This window comes from Poecilia mexicana, unplaced genomic scaffold, assembly GCF_051168715.1.
Source record: "Poecilia mexicana isolate PSO_F unplaced genomic scaffold, ASM5116871v1 scaffold_4, whole genome shotgun sequence".
Lineage (NCBI taxonomy): Eukaryota > Metazoa > Chordata > Actinopteri > Cyprinodontiformes > Poeciliidae > Poecilia > Poecilia mexicana.
In genome coordinates this window covers 27,309,632-27,331,141 of record NW_028263373.1, presented here as the reverse complement: position 1 = coordinate 27,331,141, position 21,510 = coordinate 27,309,632, and the positions used below count along the sequence as shown (strand labels likewise).

The 21,510-nt window shown below is 40.9% G+C and overlaps 1 protein-coding gene across 3 annotated transcripts in view; it reads right to left on the bottom strand.

Annotated features, from left to right (window-relative positions):
* The window catches only part of lpp (LIM domain containing preferred translocation partner in lipoma), a 181,159-nt gene that overhangs the window by 70,191 nt on the left and 89,458 nt on the right, over positions 1–21,510 (bottom strand). The window lies entirely within an intron of this gene.

Sequence of the window (21,510 nt, the reverse complement as noted above, 5' to 3'; positions counted from 1 at the left end):
CATCACAGACTATAATAAAAATGTCCACCCACAGCTGCCATACAAACGGCACACAGCACAAAAAACATGAACCATGAGATTTGACATTAGACTGTTGAGAAGCGTATAAAAGGATATACTGCTGTGGAAAACTAAACTTTTCACCGTCTCAAAGTAAAAAAAAAAATGATTGGTTGAAAACAAAGAGACTGCAAAAACGGTAAGTGCTTTAAAGTTGTCATTAGGAGGTGATGTTGTCTGAAAGTTTGCTCATTTGAAGGTAATTCACCATTTAACACGGATTACGGCTTGTTTAATAGTGATTTTCCTCATAAGACTGCACAAGACTAGCATCTCGTCAGTTCTGATTTGTTTGTGTTACAGGGTTTCAACAGGTTGCGCCGACTCAAATTTAAGACATTTTAAGACCATTATGAAGGAACTTTAAGACTGATATCGCAACAAACATACAAAAGAAATTTTATTTCATGTTTTTTTTAAAGAATGGAAGGCTATTGAGGAAGAAACGATACTTTAATTACCGTTCCTTTGAAACTTTCCCCCTCATTTATCATCATAGCTGCATCTGTGGCTCCATGTTTTTTTCCCCTCATCTTTCTCAGCTGTACTTCCCTCCTAGTAGCAACTTTGTTGAAATAAAATCCATCAACAGGTAGGAGAAGTGCCATCGCTGCGTTTAAAATCCACAAAACCTCAGACTGCACGGTTTGAGTCTCACCAAACGCTGCTCTGATCAGTGCTAGCAGTAGCAATGTCCAACGTTTTCTGGAAAGCTTTGGCATCAAAAACAGACATTTCTGGGGTCTGTTTTGTGGCTCTTGGCAGCAGCTTTGTGCTTTTCACGCCGCATATGCCTTTCTACAGTGTTAACCCCCATAGTGCCAAGCTTTATTCCAAACAACACGTAGCATCGTACGGGTTAGCAACAGAAGTGAGCCAGTGGCGAAAGCGAACATCGTCCAGCCCACCGGTAATAACTTTGCACTTTGCTACGTTTTCATTACAAATGTAAGTAAAACTTTGTCAATACTTCAAATATTTATCATCATATTTGTTAGAAATTTGAATATTTGTCAGTATTTTGAAATTGCTGTGTTTCCATTAACTCAGAAATGCATGTGAATAAGTTTGTTCACGCGATAAGTCACAAAAAAAGCAGCCTTCATCCTCCTACCTCTTCCTGTTGTGTTCTTCAGGAAGTGAAGAAAGCATTATTTAAGTTATTAAATAATAATAATTTAAGATGGTTAACTAGTCCTGCCATGTAACCCCTGTGAATACTGTGTTTGAGGTCAACTTAAATTTTTTTAATAGCTTGAGACATTTTAAGGCCTTGATTTTTGATACCTGAATTTAAAACTGTGTAAGCACACCCTGTGTTAGAAATGTTAAAAACTACAAATCGATTTCCTCTCACTTCACAATTGTCCACCACGTTGTGCTGTAATGTACAAAATCCAATCTTAAAAAAAAGAAAGTGAAAAGTTTAACAAGTTTGAATCCTTTTGCGAGCCACTGTACTTTATGATTCATTCGGACGCTTTGTGCTGTTGAGGCTTCCTGGACAGCGGAAAAACTACCCCCTCCATGGCTCCCTATAATCTATGGATAATAAAGCGAGAAGGGAGTTAGGAGAGGGGAAAAAATTGCTTGGCAAAGGATACTATGACAGCCGACTGGCAGTGGCAAACGACACTTCTGCTGACACCAGCTGCTTGTATGCTGGAGCTGTTAAATCACTGAAATTTGTGGCGCTGGTGTTCCTGGGAAGAGATGGCAGTAAAGCAGCAGGCCTCTGCTGAGATCCTGAATGACTGCAGCATTTCGATCCAGTGTCCAACAAAATATTGCAGCTAAAAAAAAAAATAAATCGCGGGCGAGCAGCAGAGAGCTTCACTGAGATGTCAGAGACTCTCTCCAGCGGCGTTTTTTTCACCAGGGCCGCATATTGGTGTCAGACGTTCAACCATTCTAAAAAAGGTCTATCATTAACCTTGGATGGCCTTATTAGGTTACCGCCTGAAGCCAAAAACTCTGAGTCAATTAGTAAATTTGCAGCACCACAAGAACAAAAAAAAAAAAAGAAGAAAAAAAAGAAAAAAATGAACACTTGTAGCCTTGTCTTCCAAAATGGGGCAATTGCTTTCCCCCTCAAAGGTGATCAAAGCTGTGCAGACAAGTCACAAATAGGGAGGTTTTCCTCTAGCTGACAAAAAAAAGAAATCAGTGAAAACACACATCACTCTGTTATCCTCCTCATGCACAGGGATAAAGAAAATTCCAAGTTTTGGTAAAACGCATCAACTTTGTGTAAATCCTATCTAATCTAAGTCAGAGGGAAGCCCCAAAGGAACCGATGGAAAAAAGCTCCAGAAAATTTTTTATTTATTTTTTTTGCGCTCTCACTCTGATTTCTGCCTCACTGATTAGCGCTGATGTTTATTTAAAAAGTGTGTCTGTCTGCATATGTATGGAAACGGCTCCACTATGCCCTTTAGGAAGAGATATTACTTAATTTAAATGTTTCATGGCTTTTAAATACTTGAGATTATTCATTTATCTTTGAGGCCTTAGAACCTACAGTAGCATTTAGTTTCATGGAGCAGGCAATGCAAATCGGCCCCCTCAAAACGATTATACTGTCATGGTGGGTTTTCCACAAATTACATTAAGAGAATAGATTCATCCTTTTCTGGGGGAGGAGTGGGGAGGGAAGCGAGGAGGATCGGTGGGTGCTGGGGGAGAAATTAATCAAATGTTTTAATATCGGAGCAGAAAATGTCTCTGTAGTGGAAAATGTTGCCAAATGAACTGATTCTACAGTTTGTCTTGGACTGGTCAGCTTCAGTGAGATCAAAGAGAGATAGTATTAGGCCTAAACAAGATAAGTAGTGAGTCAGAGAGAATAGATGTCGATTATTATGCAATGCAGTAGAGTATCATTATGACATTAGCAAAAAGAGCACGTGGTTTGTGTAATCAGCAGTGGTTTGAGGGACTGATTTGGTCAAAAGTCCGGAATAACACAGACAAGCAAGTCCGTCCAGTGGAGGTCCCGCCTCGCAGCTTATGGGGATTCAAAGATCCACTGCTGACATGCCTGTGTCTGATACCGCAGCAAGAGTTTGGTGGAGTCTCCAGCCCCTTTCTGATAACGGTTCTGCAATAAACAAGCACTCAGGAACCCACCATGCTGTCATAAAAGGTGATTCGTCAAGATCACGGCGGTGTGCGCTCTTACAGCGTCATGTTGAGATTACAGAACCAAAGGGGCATTGCTTACAACTTGCAGAAACCAATATATGATGTGCAATGGGCTCGACACACAGGGAGTGATGGACGACAGCGAGCAGCGAAGGTTTTCAGCCATTTGGAGCGAACCCAACACACTGGATACGATGGCAACGCGTCGAAAGGTGAACATTTTTCAACTTCCTTATGTCGCATCGCAAGCTTGCGTGTATGAGCTCAGAATTTTATCAATTGAAGGGGAACTGGTTCCCACCTCATCACCCAAGTTCCACTGGAAATAAATGGACAGAGAGCAACGTCGCCTTCTTTGGGTCAACACAGTAAGACTTGGGAAAATTACAGAAGGTGCTGAGCGTATGTCGTGAACCTCGTCCAGCAGAGTCATAGAGCCCCATCCTGTTCATGTTGTTATCCACATCAGATTCTGGGTAACATATTTCTCTGATCAGACAGCCTTTGAAAGATCCTGCTGTGCCTCTGGTCTCTATGCTCAAAATGGACTCCTGCAGCTTCTGCAGCCATCTTAATTTTTTTATCATGTCTCGACGGCACGGTCGCTCCACGATCTCGTATCACTGCTTCGTGGTAACTACTTCCTAATGTGGTTCAGGGGTTTAATAACCTTGCTCACCGACACCTGACAGGTCCCACTGCTTCAGTAATTTTGTGTGTTTAAATGTGAAATTCATATAAAAATTTGTTTGCAAATATAAAATCTTGTATGAGTGTCATACCTGTGTACTTCAGTTAAACGTATTTAACAAAATACCTTGAAGAGTTTGAGTTTTCATTGAGGGTTTGTCAATTGTACCACAATTGTTAATTTAAACCACAAAATATTACCAACGTGATTCCAATGTAACGTTTCTGCATCTACATGGAAAGAAACATTTTGTGCTGTTGTTGCTAGAAGCAAATATCAATGCCTTTTGTAGAAATCCTGCATTATATTCTTTTATAAACACTCTGTCCTCCGTTCATCAGACTGTTAAACCAATCCTAAAATTACATATTTACTCAATAATACATCAAGAATCGGTTTTATAACAAAATATGTTACAGCTTTACAGATTGCATTTAAAATCGTTTTGTGTTTTGCAGCTGCTGCTACTGAAACAAAACTCACTCTACTTTCTTTTATTTACACTTTTTACCTGAATTTGATTTGAATAAAACAATAACAAAATCCCATTACATTTGCACTTAAGGGTGAAAGGTCTGTTTTGATGCAGCTTCTGTATATTAGTGGCAGGTTCAGCATACGTGCAGCATCGGTGTGACTCCCTGCTGTTTCTCCAGCTACACACACACACACACACACACACACATACACACACATTAATTTCCCAAAAGTTTTCTCCAACACCTTCATAAAAGTTAACCCTCACTCCATACCATAATTCAAACTGACTTAGCAAACAACTTAAGTGTGAAATTTCACAGAGATCCTCAAGAAAGCCTTTCGACACATTAAAAAAGATTAGGAGAGACTATACAAGCCTTGAAGGGGGGCTGAGTAAAACTGTTAACTTTGCACTTCAAACCACACGGGTGAAGGATTTTTTTTTTTCTTTTTTCTTTTTTTCCCCCTCTTTGTCTTTTTCTTTTTTTATCCAGCGAGCTCGGGAAAAACCCCTAAAGTAGAAGAAGTTCTGGTGGCATCTTTTCAGACTCGTCTGAGGCCTTGGATATTAATCTCTGTAAACTTTCTCCTGATTCTCATTCAGCTGCTGTCGACGGCCGCCTCTGCCGTCCATTTGCATCTGCCTGTTTCAGCATTTACGACGACTGCCGTGGAGGAGTTCACAGTCGACGCCGAGGCGCTCCCTTATCGCGTGTCTGCGGTCGGACCGATCTTCTCGATGAGCGAAAGCCACGTTGAACGAGCCCCAAGCCGCAACGCGATCACAAAACACGGGTGTATCTGTCCTCTGCCTAAAATAGTTCCAGATAAAGCCAATTAAAAGATGATTAAACATTGTGTTGGGAAACGTCACGAGACCCGCAGCTGTTTTCTACTATCTCTTTAATTGCTGATAGTGATTTTTTTTTCTGTTTTACACACGGAGAACTTGTCTGCATATCTGCTGTTGTTCAGCTACTATTAAGTGACATTCTCACACGTTTCCACACACGTTCATGAATCAGAGCCCATACTCGATCAGCCTACAGAAATGAATTTTTACCAAAAATACTGCAGTTCTCAAAGCCATTAGCGCTGCTGCCCATTGCACTACTAATGTGTGTTTTTGCTGCAATAACGGCTCCATAGTAGCACCTTGTTATTAGTATTGAACACATTCATTTTGTTCTGATTTGCAGTAGAAATTCTAAAAAATATGTGCAAAGGAAAAAGTAAGTACATTCTTTAAACAGTAAATGGACCAATATTGAGCCACAACAGGTCTAGCAACTACGGTAAGCAGCCGCCGACTTCATTTTCGCCCATAGTAGAAGCGAGCGGTGCATGCTGGGATAGTTGTCAGAACACTGGTTTGTTAATAAAGCTTGACTGACCTATCTACTTACCAACCATCTAGAATCAGGTCGTCTGCAGGTCATTTAGCACCACAGGAACATGCTGTGCGCGACCAGAGAAGGGTGACCATCGTCTGGCCACGCCCCGGCCCAGTCACGAAAAGCTCTCCTCGCCAAACGGAGTCGGACTGTTTTGTTGACATCCTTTATGTCAACAAAGTGGCTTTAGACATTCATCCGGGGTGCTTCGACTAGGGCTACCAAAGGACCAGCCCCTATACATTTAAAGCCGGGAGGGGCGGGGTAAGAGAGACAGAGACTGCGGCGGCAGCATGTCGGTTGGTCTGTGATACCCAGAAAGCAGTTGGGCACAATATCGCAACACCAACACCGTGAGTGAAACAATAACTGGGGCAGCCTACTATATAAAGTACTCGGGGAAACACTTTATTATTATACACTTATAGAGTACGGAACAAAGGGACAGGTGGCAACCTTAACTGTAGCATCTATTCTATGCGCCTTATAGTGGGGAAAATACAGTAGCTTCTATAATCAGTTCAGCATAAGTGCAGTTTCACCAGGTGCTTTGCCAATTGCTGCTGGCTAGTCTGAAGGAGCTAACTGGGGTAGTTATGGTAGGATGGCTGCTCTGTGAGGCAGAAGTTTGGAAGCTTGAAAACTGCAGCTTAATCATCAAAGGTGGTGTTTGGTCCTAACAGACATTTTGTACAGCTGAATGAAAGAATCAAGGCAAAACTCCAGGTGTGTTTTTAATGAGGGGATAAGATTATAACATGATGTACAGCTCAAAAAAGTCAATTTCACATAATACTATCCATTTAATGTGTGGACAAACTTGACGTGTTTATATTTGTGATGGTAGGACAGCAGGGTTTTTGTTTTGGAATCACTCCATTGTAACAGCTTGACATGTAGATGGTGTCTACTGGTTGCTATGAGGCCTTGGTGGCCCAAAGATGTCACTCTGCTCAATTCCTAAGGCGGTTTCTCTTTTTACCTCCTTCAACATCCAGATTAGTGTATTTGATTGGAAAATTAAAACAAATCCTCAGGAAAAGGTGACTGTCTTATCTATAATCCAGGGAAACAGAAAGTAAAAGATTACTCGAATGCATTTTGTCGAAACTCTGATTAACTTAAAAAACGTGAAGCATGTCTCAATTGCACTTATTGGTAACACAATAAATCTCCGTAGTGATACAACTGAAAACAATAACTCCTTAACCTGGATTTTTTTTCTCTCCGAATAGATTTATTCAACTTAAAGGTGGAGTTTTCTCTGTGTGAGATTTTGGTACTTCAATAAAAAGGTACATTTATTTTAATGCTATTGCTACATGATCTGTCTCACAGATGGCAGCAGATTTGTCTGCCTTTAACATGTGTCCTGGGAGATATTTTCTGGTCCTGTGCCGGCGCAACGCAGAGACTCACATTTGTCACGCTGGCAACATGAAACAAGCATAAGTGCTGTCTTTTAGTCATGTTTTCATTCCCAGCTGAGGTTTGAGTGGCACCACTTTCTTCATCTAATCTAATGACGGCTCTTGTTCAAACTTAATGGCATCTGACAGGAAAATTACGCGCAGCAGCTGTTACTGGATTTGAGCGGGAACACATAAGAAAAACAGACTGGGACTTGTTTGTTGAAAAACTAGCTTTGACTCCTTCCTTCCAGAAACAAATTAAAGTATGAGCTGTGTCAATACAGATAATGTTTTTGTTTTGTCCAAGTAAAATAAATTCCTGTAGCACTTTCTTAAAATTATGAAATTTTCAACTCCTTTTCCCCCGATATAATGGGATATAATTGCAGGATACATTTTCTCCATTATGTTTTACAGTGTAAGAAATATGGCTGTTAGAGATAAACCAGTCAAGACTTTGTGGTCAATTTCCGATCCCTGATTTTTGCACATCTTTGACCAGCCAATACAAATTTAGGCCAATTGGGATTTAAATAATATAAGGCGTCATAAGAACATCATTGAAAATCAGTTTTCCATGTATTAGTCGTATTAAGAGTAAAGGCAACAGTGCACATTTTAAACTGGGAAAATAACATCTTCTCTTGGTAATTAGCCCAGTTAGCATTGTTAGCACTGCAAAAATATCAGCCTCTGTGTGTATTCCCAGCAGATCATCACCTTCATTCTTAATTTCCAGAACATTTCAGAATCAAGCATGCTTCAAGAAAATATGGTTACAATAAACAGAGAAAACAAATAAAACTTTGTCATACTTTATACATCATCTGCTTTCAATTCTGCTCTCTCTTGCCGTCTCGCAGCCAAGCTGAACAGCAGACGCGTCTCGGTGCATCGCAGAAAGAAGCTTCATGCTTAACATGAAACATCTCTGATCTTTCGTGTGATTTCAAACACCTCACAGGTGCTAAAACTAGTTAGCTTCGAGACTTCGCTCAGTAACGGCTTCCACGCTCAAGAGTGTTGTTTATAGTGCAACCCTGATAGTAGCACTTAGGTATGAAAAAGAAAAAAAAAACATCAGCTGATTTCGCACACTAAATGCTTAAAAGAATAAATTGTACCAAATAAAAAAACAGATGCCAAAATCATTATCAATTTGCAATTAAACTAAAGATTATTACATAAATATAAGAATGACATCATATTTATTGTTCATAAGTTTAAGACAAAAACGAAAACAGTGAAACATCATTTACATCCACGTCCAGGCAATCAGTTATTCTCATCTTTTCTCTAAACAAGACAGTACTCTTTGAAAATTAAACTTCATCTCATGTTATTGTTTTCTAGAAACCAAAAGAACATTCAGCTATAAATGTTTAAAGCATCGTGAAGCAACCAGTCTGCGCAAGAAAGACAGGTCAAAATATTAGAGCTGTCACAATAAACAGATAATTGAGCAGCACATCCTGTCCTCTGACTCCACTCGGCAGACAGACATAATAACATCCGACACGCAGATTCCTTGTTTTTTTCCTATCTGAAATACAGGTCAGGAGATGATGTGGTTGAACATGAAGTTTATGTTTTAAATTTCCAGTTATATAATCTTTTTTTAAAAAGCTGGGTTCTAGGGGAAACAGTATGCAAGATTTCTGGGATGATGTAACAACATCATACAAAGTAGGGCGTATTACTCACTGATGCAACTGAAAAAATTATTTTCAGGGCTACCGCGCGGAGAGAAGAAAAAAAAAAAAAAAAAAGTCGATGAGAGTCACCAATCATGACACTTCCGCAGGCTATCTGTACAAAAGAAGGGTATGTGTGTTTTAGCCGCGCTCCCACCGCAGAAACTAATTGTTTCACTCACCTCCTGCAGAACTGCAGGCCAGTCTCTCACCACACGGCCCTGACTCATCCCTAATGAGCTTTCATGCACTCGTGACCCCCCCCCCCCCCATCCCTCTCCGCTCCCGCTGCGGGAGGCGAAACGCCGTACACTCAGAGGGGAAAGAAAAAAAAAAAAAAACGTCAGCCGCTTACAGTGTCCGTGTCATCAATCCCTGAAACAGTGACTGTTGCACCAGGAGCCACGGCTGTTTTGCGTGTTAGCTCCCGCGCGTTACCGTAGGGGCGGATGATGTGCAGCGACAGCAGCAGTTGATTTCAGACCTCACAGCGCCGTTTCCAGGACTTTCTGATGTAAGAAGGCAGGTTGCATTGACTGACACGACTTCCTGGATCAAGTTCAATTTATCGTCGCTTCGCCGCCATAAATGAAAGACAAAAGGATGATGGATTTTTTTTTTCTTTCTTTCCTTCCCACTAACAAACAGTGAGATTACAAAACTGAGTGCCTGCGGGCACGCTCGTCTCCCCCACAGTTGGCTGCTCCTGTCAAAACTCAGAACCTGCTGCTGGATTGGTAAATAGACGCCACCGGCGCTATGGTTGCATCTCTGCTTCAGGCACCAACAAACCAATTAGACAATTGCAGCTTAGGAAAATAAACAAATAAAAACCATGGTTAGGTTGTAGTGAGAAAAAGACATCCAGTACCAGAGCCACAGGCCCAAACAGAGTGTAAACAACGACCTTTCGCCTTCACCTTCTACCAGAACAACCAATCTAGCTAGTTAGCGAGACCAGTGGAGAATACTGAACTTGGTGTTTTGTTCAAGGTGCCAGTTTGAGATGATTTGCTTTTTTGCGTCATCCTGTATTGGCCCTGCTTGAAGTAGGATGAGCATTGTGGCAGTTTTAAGATGCTAATTTGAAAATGACCACCAGACTGAACAGTTTAAGCAACAATAATAATAATAAACTGCCAAATATCAGTGTTTTCATATAGTTCTGAAAAGTAAAATGATATCCAGGTTTCTAGCTTCAGCCTTTAGTTTAACGGCCATTACCAAATACCCAACCGACAAGCAGAAACGTTTTGTCTAAATACTCACAAAACAAGAAAAATGCTTCTTGAGTTCACAAAATTTATAAATGATTACCATAAAAGTAAAAATTAGTAAACCAACAATAAGATAATATATTTTAATATCTGTGCTATAGTATGTTTCATCACAAAAACGACAATAAGCAGCTTTTTAGCTTCTGACGGCAATTATTTAACACATCACAGACACACAAATGCTTTATCAAAACAATGCTAAAAACAATGCTTCTAAAGTTAACAAAAATAATAAATGATTATAAAATGTCTTATCAGTATAAAAATATTTGACGCCTCAGTCAGCATTACCTGTAAATACAGGAGAAATCCAGGCTTTTTTGTTCTTAATGTTACAAAAATTAAGATTCATCTGACCAGGCAACATTTTCTAATTTGTTATTGTGTGTGTGAACTGTAGACTCTGTAAACTTTTTAATAGAATTAATTCCAGGATCTGTAATAAACTGCATTTTAACTGAAAACAAAATAAGCAACATTTCTGATTCAAAAACCTTTTTTGCTGCTACACTACTGAATAAATAAACATGATCTCAACAACAAAGACAGTTGTTTTTAATCTGTTATTTAGGTTATCGAACCATCAAATTGGTGCAAAGTGAAATTTCCATTCAGTTTTCCGGTGTTTCAGAAACTTCTTTGAAAAAAACCATCTTTAGAAATGTGGACACTGACATTAGTGTTGAGGACGTTTGTGTTGCTGCAGCATGTTTAGCATTGAGATTCTATTTAACCCTTGAATAGCTTCACTGATAGGCTAACTACTTTTAGCACAACTGGAACACAACAATCGTCTGTCCCAGCATCCAATCAGATCACCTTTAGAAGCAGAAATTAACCCCCGGTGGGCCGAGAGAAGTGGCATTGTTGATTGTCGCTGTTGTCAGTGAATGTTGTTTGTGCATCAGATTTACGGTCGTACTTGAAACGTGAATATTTTACAAAGGTTCTGGCTGGAACCTTTGTATCCACAACAAAAAAAACCCATTATTTTAACATGTTAATATCTATGACTAATCAAAACTAAGGCATTTAATTAGCTAACAGGAGTTGCCTAAGAGTTAGCCAGGACTCTGTGTGGTCATCATCTGCTGTAGTTCAAAAGGTTGGAAATCTAGATATAATTTTCTGCACATCTTGGCTACAAATGGCTTCTTGAGCTACTGCTGCTGTTCTAGCATCTCAACCTGACTGTCCATTTTACTTTGACCTCTGCCAGGCATTTTTGTTAATAAAACCACCAATCTATTGTAACTTTCTCTTTTTTGTGCCATTTTCTGTAAGTCCAAAAGGTGAAAATCCATGCTTAAAGTCACCTAAATCGTTTCTCATCCTAACTCTTAGGTTTAGTCTGAACTTCATCACCGGTAGAAGCTTAAATGCATTGATTTCCTGACATGTGATTTGTTCTTTGCGCTATCAAACCATTGAAGAAGAGCGAACAACTCAGACGGCTCAAAGAGAGGCCGCACAAAACCTGCGCAGACTTTGACATTTGGATTGGCTGTAAAACTCCCACCCAGACCACAGGGCTGTTTTTCAAAGTTTTATTTTCCAAAGTTGACCCAGATGCCAACCAACATGCAGCGCATGTTGTCAACATCATGCACAATAACGTGGACGTGATGGAATAATTGATGATAAACTCCAAAAAGTAGTTTGTGGTACAGCCTCTCTCAGGGACTTAAAAGCACAGATCATCGTCAACATGAAGACCGTCAGGAAAAAAAATTGACGGCAAAGCTTTCCAGGAACTCCAAAGAGTGCCTCCACTCATTATTATTCCCTCAGTCACCTCTGTGCTTCAGCCAAAAACAAACGAAGCGCTGCTTCCTTCCAGAGGGATTTAATTTTCTACACTGATGAACATGTAGGTCAGAGCCACTTAAGAATTATGCAGGGAAAGTCAAAAGTTTGTTGTGTTGCTTAAAGCAGCTCATCTCACAATTTCTCCAGCTGATGGAAAAGAAAGATGCTACGTCTAACTCTGGAATGTAAGTATCTCTAACATGAAACCTACAACGCCTATAGATATTCTTTTCATGGCTTATTTTAGGCCTAAATAATTTGTATTTGCAGATTGCACAACAAATCATACGCGTTCTAATTTTTGTTTATGTCCCCCCCAAAAAAGAGCTAAAAGTGACTTAAAGCCGCTCTGAAACTTGAGCGACTCCTCCTTTACCTTTATGCCCTAAAAGTACATTAAGAGAATATAAACATGACAGAAAACATTGAGGAGAATTGTAATGGTCATGCATGCTGTCCTCTAACTTCATCTAAAGAAAACATCAAGTCGTATCTGCGTCTCCAGGGATGGTTTTGCATAGTGTGTGATCAGTGGGAGATTCAGGGGCATGCAGAGAGGGGCCTATCATTCCTGCCATGTTGTGACAGAGGGTGCCAGCTGTGATGCTCGGTCTGCTGAGCGACAGAGTGTCACGGCATGGCTTGACTGGCACAATGTGAAGTGGGGCTTCCTCGAGGCACTTATGTGATAGGATCCATCTCAGCAGCCTTTCAAGCACTCGGCTTCAGCTGAACTGTCTGCAGGCTTCAACAATGCCCGGCCCCTTCTACGTGCACATGACTAGTTACTAAGCAGATGTTGGGCCATTTGGGTCCAATGCAAAACGCTTTGACGAGACTCTTGCGTTTGATGCTTTATGGAGTACGGCGTCTTGAAAAGGTGCGGCTTGATAAAAATCACAAGAGACGCGAGACTTGACTTGGCTTTCTACAGCAGTGACCTGTGAGTTCCCTCGGACTCGAAGCCGGCTGATGTCTTGCGCCAAAACGAAGCGCGGACAGTGTGTGTGGAGCGCAGACCAGTTCCCTGCTGTTGCAGTAGGTCGCATCGACACGGCATGCGGGAAGCCAGAACTGCCAAAAATGTTTGGGCATTATGGAGAAGTTATCATGGTGGAGTTTTCTTTTTCTAAGAACCAATTGTAACAACTTGGAAGACAAATATCCCCCTAGGAACGCAGTTCTCAGGTCCAGCAATGCTAAATACAAACTGCACTCAGTAGCTGCTATGCAGGGAGTTCACAGTCAAGTCTCCAGATATTCCCAGAGCCCATCTGGGAGGTAAAGCAATCAGCACAACCATAGCATGACAGGCTATTGGCACAAGCTTTTAATATGAAAACCTACATCTATGAGCTACACCTCAGTCTTAGTTCTGCCAATGAAAAAAGCTCAATGAAAAGAAAAACAGACTTTTTCTGTATTTATTTGAAAACACAAGTATATGAGCAAAGAAAAGATTTTCCAGCTGTTTAAAGTTTTAAAAACAGACATTCAGCTTTATTAGAAGTTATAAATACGTGGAACTAAAATCTTAATGAAGCAGAATTTTTAAAAAAGAAAAGAAAATATCCGATCGTGAATGCATGTGACCTGAAAGTGACCTAAGACTGGAGTTTATGTCGCTGGCATCGTTTGGTCTTTTCTTCCAATCTCATCTTTGCCCAATCTAGAGCGCTCTCAACCATTAGCTGACTCTTGGCTCTTAATGTAGCCACCATAGCGGCATTATTCACTGTGTGTGAGCGGGGAGGGTTTCACGAGCTTAAAATATTAAACGCGAGAACTCTTAAGTTCACGTCAGAGGAGCGCGAGCCATTTTCCTAAATGGAATCCCAGTAATCCTCAGCTCCATCCGTTCTCGCAGGCAGAGCCGACACGCGTGCAGACGTCTTCCACACGGATCCAAACGAAGCCGAGTGGCTTTTAATTGAGGCGGAGCCACGGCTGGCGAGTGAGTCGCACGTCCTTGTTCCCATAAGTTCTGGCACTGCCAGAAGGCAGCCTAGTTGCAGCTGAATAGTTCTTCCTCTTTGAATCCATTAGGAAAGACGCTATTTCGCATAAAACACTCCACACAGACGAGCACAAATACACACAGAGACCCAACTGGGGAGGAGGAGGAGGGAGTTTTTCATGGAGCTAAGTTTGTGTCATTTAGCAAGGCCGGGTTTTCAATATTTTATTCACCGCGCCACACATTATTGTTTCACAGAGTGCGGATGAATCAGACAGGGAGAGCTTTTAAATTTCGACTTAAGTGTTATTAAAACAGACAGAATCAGATCAGGGTGAGGTGCTACTTCAATGGAAGAGGCACGCTGGAGTTTAATTGGGATAAAATGTCACCTTCCTAATGTGTAGAGATAACAGTAACCAAAGTGGTCATAGAGTGGGGAGCTACTTAGGCACCTCATCTTAGCCAAAAGGAAAAGAAAAGAAAAGAAGAGGAATGAAAAGAAGTCACGTCACGCTTAAAGATTTTTTTTTATTATTATTCCTGATGTACTTTTTTGATATAAAAATAAATCCCTGGCATTAAGGGGTGACATTTTTATTTGCTCCATCTCTTGTAGGTTTTTACCATGTGAAAGAGTGGAAGGAAACAAGAGCAACAATTACCTCCTGCGGGGCTTTGAAAATGCGACTCTGTTTGCTGAGCAACCGGGAGTGGGCCGACTCCATCAACCTGAGCCAATGAAGAAAGGGAGTCTGAATACATACATGCACCCTGAATCAGACGGCGCACAGCTGCAGTGGATCAAAGTAAGAAAAAAGAAAACCTTCCGTTTCCTTTAAACAAACAGTTCCCCACGTTGGGGCTGCTTGTGAATCTCTTGCTGATTCATTTGTTTACTAGAAATGCACCAGAGGTCGGAGTGACTTGGAGGGCGCGGCGGTCGGAGGTTCAGTGCGCCTCGACGGAAGCGGCGGTGCGGCTCCGGAGCATGATGAGCGCGCTGTTTTGACACTCATCTGGACCTCCTTGTTAACTCCCCCACAACAGATGTGATGCGCTCAGACAGGCCTGTGCGGCGCGCGAGCCGGGGCCCGGTCGGGCTCAGGCTCCAGAGCGGCGTACTTGAAGGATTTAACATGAATATGCTCTCTTGTATTTCCCCAATGTGGCCAAACAAGAGAATTAATGGCATATTAGAAAGGGGAGTTTTCCGCACGCAGGGGATGTTAGAGGAGAAAGCACAGGGTAGCGGAGAGGGTCTACCTAAACGCTGAGAAATCCAAACCCGACTGACTCGAACGTTAAAATGAGGACCATCTGTCACAATAACAAATTGTGCTAGATAATAAATTGTCCTAGAAATTATTGCGATAAACAATAATATTGCTGTTTTGAGACCATTTTCAAGCAATGTCACAGTGATGACCCAATAATGCAAGAACACATTCTCACAGATCAATAAACTTTACATTCTAATGAACATTTAACACTGGAACTGGAAGACATTTTAAATATCCATCATAAAAAAACAGAAACAACTAATCAAATTAATTATTGTCCTTCAAAATAAGCGTAAATTGAAACCAAAGCACCAGACTGAAAACTTCTGTCATCCAGTTTTTGGGTAGAAAGTGAATAAAAAGAAAAAGTAAATCAATTAAATGGAAATCATAGGGCATTTTAATTTATGTGACTGACTGATTGATTGATTGATTGATTGATTGATTGATTGATTGATTGATTGATTGATTGATACATACATACATACAGGCTTAGACAGGACGTGTAGAAAATTGCTGGCATCTCTCTGTTAACGACCAACAAATCCTGCCATTGTCCCTAAAATAACTAGAAACCAACAAAAGTAGTAATACATGAAAATTTACTGAAAATGAACCTATGAAAATCAGATACTGCTTTTAAATTGTAGCTCAACTAAATTATTTAAAAAATAATAATAATGAAACAAACCTCGACAAAAATGACGATACCTGTGCTTTAATATTTTGTTGCACAATCCTCGAGGCAATCAAGCGGTTTCTGTAGCTACAAACGAGACGTCTTTACCCGTCCACAGGCATTCTGCTCCACTCCTCATGGACTAACCCTTCCAGTTGTCTCAGGTTCGATGGGTTTCTTCTCCAGATGTTTAACAGGATTTAGACCAGGGCTCACAGAAGGCCGGTTCAGAATAGTCCAATGTTTTGCTCTTAGCCGTTCTTGGCTGTTTTTAGCCGTTTTGGGTCAGCATCCTGTTGACTCTGATGTACTTTGACCTTGAGTTCACCTTTAATTTCTTTGGAGGCTGTTCTGATTAATTGGTCATATCTTTTTCTTTAATTTGTCATCAACTTTCCTTTTGTGACCATCAATTTATTTTTAAAAAGAAATCACAAGGGACAGAAAATATTTTCATATGCTTGCATTTGTTTTAGTCGTCCATTCTGGGAGTTGACTTGAATTTCAAGTATGAATAAATTCAAGCTCTGAAACAACAGAAGGCCGGCCCTGGGGGGCCGACATCACTCTAATCTACGGAGGCCCAAAGAGCTCATTGGTGAAAAAATAAATAAATAAATCCAGATATTCCAAAAGATTAAATCATCATAAAACATAAAATTTAATTAGTCAATAAAATCAATTTATCGCTCAATACTGAACATCCAGGCAGATGATCAAAGTGTTTTTATGAGTTAAAATGGTCTACTCAATAAATGTCAAGTGCTACTGGATTTGACATGCCACACAAAGAGAACATGAACGTAATGTTGGTCGTTCCAGGATCGTGTCTAAAAAGCTTTAACTGTGTCCAAAAACAAAAAGCATCCAATATGGAAGACGGCAAGAGAACAAATGGGAATTACATAACAATAACATTTCATTACCCACCATCACGCCACATAGAATACCGACTAAGGCAAACAAAAGTTTCCTCTGATGACTCTGAAGTACCGCTGCACGTTTGCAGGAACGATGCTTGGATTTTTATGAATGAACACCATTCCGTTTTCATTCGGCAAGACTCCTTTTTCCAGACATTCCGAGCGCAAAAAGCTGCATTTCAGGAGCGTTTGTTACTCGTTTGCTCGCAGGAGCGGAAGGTTATTGTGCAGCAGCAGCAGTGGAGCTATAGCACGAAAGCTGGCCTGTGAAAAAAAAACAAAACACACACACACACACACACACGCACACACACACGCACACACACACACACACACACACACACACACACACACACACACTCTGCTGTTACGCTGCAGAATACTGTATGTATTAAAGGAGAGCTGGTACTGACTGACAGGAGCAGCTGGACAGGGGAAAAGGTCAACCAGAGTTAATCAGCTGCAATCAGCATCAGATGAGACGGGGGGTGAAGGAGGGGTCGGCACGAGTTTCTGTGTATGTCAAGGAACCAATCAAATGGAGCTAAATCTCCTGCACACGCAAACGGTTCTGATGGCCAAAGCATAAAAGGCCATGGAGATAAGAGAAAACCCAGAGTTGCATCAGAAACGGATTCAGAGAAATTCAGATTAAAACGCGTCAGGAGAACGCGTGCGCACAAAAGCCAGCACAACATTCAGGCTTTCAACGACTTTGATCTCGACAGGTAGAACCACTCCGACGGCCCAGCCCGGCCCGGCCCAGTCAGGGGCTGGCCCCTCACACAGCTGTACCAGTACTCATCCATTTTTAAACACCTGCTGACAAAAGCTTTCAGACTCCAGCTCTAATATAGAAATCTACATTTTTCCCTCTAAGAAAGATACACACTTCAACTATATTCTACGCTGGGGGAAAAAAGCACATGCAGCAGTTTAGAGGACCAAAGTCTTTCAGAACCGACCACTTCGCTCCTTCACTTTTCTATATACTTGAGTGTTTTAGGCTGAAGACTCAACAAGGATGCTTTCTAGTCATACCCTCTACAAACACTGTCCTGACTTTGTAATCGAGAAACTCATCCATGTTTTTATCTTTAGTCACATTGCACTGATTCTTCACAGTGTCTTCACAGCTCTGCAGCTGCTGATCCAGAATGCTGCTGCTCGAGTTCTCACTAAAACCAGGAAGATGGAGCACATCACTCAGTTCAGAGAACAGATTTTAAAATGATTCTTTTAGTTTATAAATCACTGAATGGCTTAGCACCACAGCAGCATTAAAGATCTGCTGCTGTTGTATCAACCTTCCAGACCTCCCAGGTCTTCTGGTTCTGGTTCTGTTCTGCATCCCCAGAACCAGAACCAAACATGGAGAAGCAGCATTCAGCTATAGTTGACAACGCGTCTTTGATTCTCCAAACTGGTGGAAAAGCCGTCGGCTTTCAACAAAGCAGTGAAGTTTGAAAGCATCGAACTGAATCAGTTCAAGAACGAGCGTTATTTCAGAGGAGGACGACCATTATTGGGAGAGACGCACCAATCAAGAGTTTTGTCATCAAATTCGGCTTCCTGGTTTGTCTTCATGCTTTATTTTCATGTAAATTGCATAATCAATAATACAATAAGAAATTAGAACAGCATTCGTGATGTTTTTCCTGTTCTGCTTAGGGGAAGGGGCAACGTCACACAGTGTGTGTATGCGTGAATGAGGAAAGCTGACATTCACTTACAGGTCATATGTCATTTCTATGTTTCTGAGTCTATGCTGAGGCTGTGGAGCACTTCTTCTTTTTGCTCTGTCTTACACACACTACTACACACTCACTGCTAAATTTATTTAGCTACATGTGTTCAGTGCAGCGATCAGTCCAAGAAGCAGGAATCTGACCGTCACCCATAACCAGAAAACACCTGCTTCCATCCGGAGCCTCGCAGGAAAACTAAACAAACTCAAGATAACCGTTTTCTAAATGTTCGACAGCTTTGAAAATATTACAATTATTATCAGATAATATAATTTGTCTCCAACATAACCAGGGAGGCCAGGTAAGCCCTTTAGTAGAAGGTCTTTTTCTCTCACTTTCACCAACAAAGAAAAACATGTTTGGCAGACAGTTATTGCCATGGCGATGGACTCATCAACCTTGCTCTGGAGTGTTTACCCATGTTTAAAAGAAGTACATGCTAATGTTAGTGTAACAGTGTTAAGGTTTTGGAGGTAAAGTTGACCTCAAAAGGGAAGTAATTCTGCTAAGCTAAGCAGCTGCTGGTTGTATGTATATATCGGTATCAGGATGTCTTCTGCGTTTCCTTCTTCTCGTGGTTTTACAGTGAAACGCTGCAGGTAGCACTAAGGGATGGATATTAAGAACATCTTTCTCTGTATCGAAATGGACTTGAATGGGTTTTCAGCATAAATCTAAAAGTCCAACAAAAGCAGGATGCTGGCAAACCTGAGACGACCAAACCAACTGTGAAGCCAAAGTGGTTTCAAAGTGACTTGAGGGCAAGAAAGGAAAGATTTAGGAGATCATTACAAAGCCCTGCTCGAAAAAAAACAAAACAAAAAAAAAAAAAACAGACTGAGCAAAGTTGAACAGGTGGCCTTCAAATTGGACCCAATAATATCTGGCTCTGAAGAAGGAATGGGCCAAAGATTCAGCTGCGTACTGCAGGTAGAAGCTGCTGATAGGATTTCCTAAAATTTTGACCCAAAGTAATACAATTTAAAGCCAATTCAAAAGCAAATTGATGCAGACTTCTGAGTATGAACAAAATAAATAGTAATAGTAATAATATTAATAATAGACACTTTGTCATTTTGTTGAAATCTGGCAAAGAGAGAGAATTTTGAAAATGCCCCAATGTAAAACAGTACATATTGTGAAGTTACGTACAAATGTACAAATGACGAAATCAATGGGACTTCAGCACAAACACCTCTCTGCTGTTCAGTAAAATTATATTTTCACAAACATTACACAGGAAACATCCCTAAATACCTTAAAACACACAAACAAAATGTTTGTTCTAAACAGAAAGCTGGGAGGTGTCAATCCAAACACACTACAGGAAAACATAGAGAAGGAGTCGAGTACCTTCATATCGTGTCACGTTACAACCAAATACTTCAATATTTTATTGAGATTACATCTGTTCTTTTTTTTGTTCTTGTCACAAATTTCTAACTGGACTTAGGTCTGACTAACATGATTTTTGTCTTTTTTTTTTTAAACCATTCCATTTTAGTCTTGGCTACATGTTTAGTTGTTGCCAAGCTGGAAGTTGAAAATTGTGACTCCAACCAAATATTTGGAACTTTGTTAACCATCTAAATCTGCTTTAAACTTCCTCACAGTTTTATTACTCAACTGTGTTTCTTGGTCTTCATGTTGCTCTGAAAAATATACCACGATGTAAGAGCTTTAAATCAGTCGACATCAAAAGTGATAGATTTGTTTTAGATATCTGAAATACTGCCAAACTGGTGACACGGCCTTTCCTGTTTTATCCACAGTTTTCACTCCAGGCCATTGTTTTATATTGTTTAAAGAGTATTAAGTTACTCAACAGGTTGTTGCTAGGTAACCAAAGAGTGAGTGAGTTAGTTGATGCTTAGCTGTGAGAGGTTGAGCGTCTAAAGCCTTCCCTCTGTCTAAATCCCCCAGAATGCTGTGTGGTTCTGGATCCGAGTTGAGTGAAACTATTGACTATCAGACCTTCTATCTATTGTTACTGATGACGTGTCTATTGCGACATTTATTGTTATTGATCTATTGTCCTGCCTCATACCAACGTAACCTGGACTGAACTCAAACACACACCGCCCTTGTTGTATTTTTTATTTTTTGTTTTTGGAAGAAAATCTGGACACCACGTAATAATTTGAGTTGCATTCATGACTGCGTGCAGCCGCGTGTGGATCTACAGCCTAAGGTCCCAATAAAAACACACTGAAGGTTGCGGTCGTAACGTGACAAAATGTGAAAACGTTCAACTGTAGCGAGGCGCCGCACATCAACACACTCACTCGCCTCATTCCTCTTAACATGTATAATTTCAAAGCCACAATGTTCACTTCCTTTCTTATGGTATCTGCTGTTTCTTCAGAGTGGGGCAATAATTCTAACTTGGTTGATACCAGCACCCCCCCGCCATCCCACCCCATTGGTTGTTCTAACCACAAAGCCGAGCGAGCCAACACCAAAGGACGTCAGCGCCAGCAGCCGTCGTCCCTTTTCTCTCTTTGTCTCACTGCGAACTTCCCTGAAAACACCAGGTTCCTCAGACTATTTGCGAACCAAACTTTGTCTTGCGCCATTTCCCACAGCGACGCTGTTTCACATTTGAACCCGACCGCAGTTGAGAGTTTTCCCTGCACATGAATAAAGACTCGTTTGCGTGCGTACAGAAACACACGCGTGCACGCACGCACACACACACACACACACACAAGGCCCGTGGATCTAAGCATGTGCATCTTGTATGAGGGCACAGAACCTCGTCTGTACCTAAATGAAACGCCGTGTCAATAATTTACCATCTTAGCTCTGTTTTCAGTCTTATGTATGCCTCCTTCAATAAATAACGAAAACAGACAACATTGAGACATGGGAACAACACAGGAAACATCTACAGAATGAGCCTCAGAACACCTCTCAGACTTTTTAAACTTCAGTAACCTTTTCTCCGCCGTGTGCATGG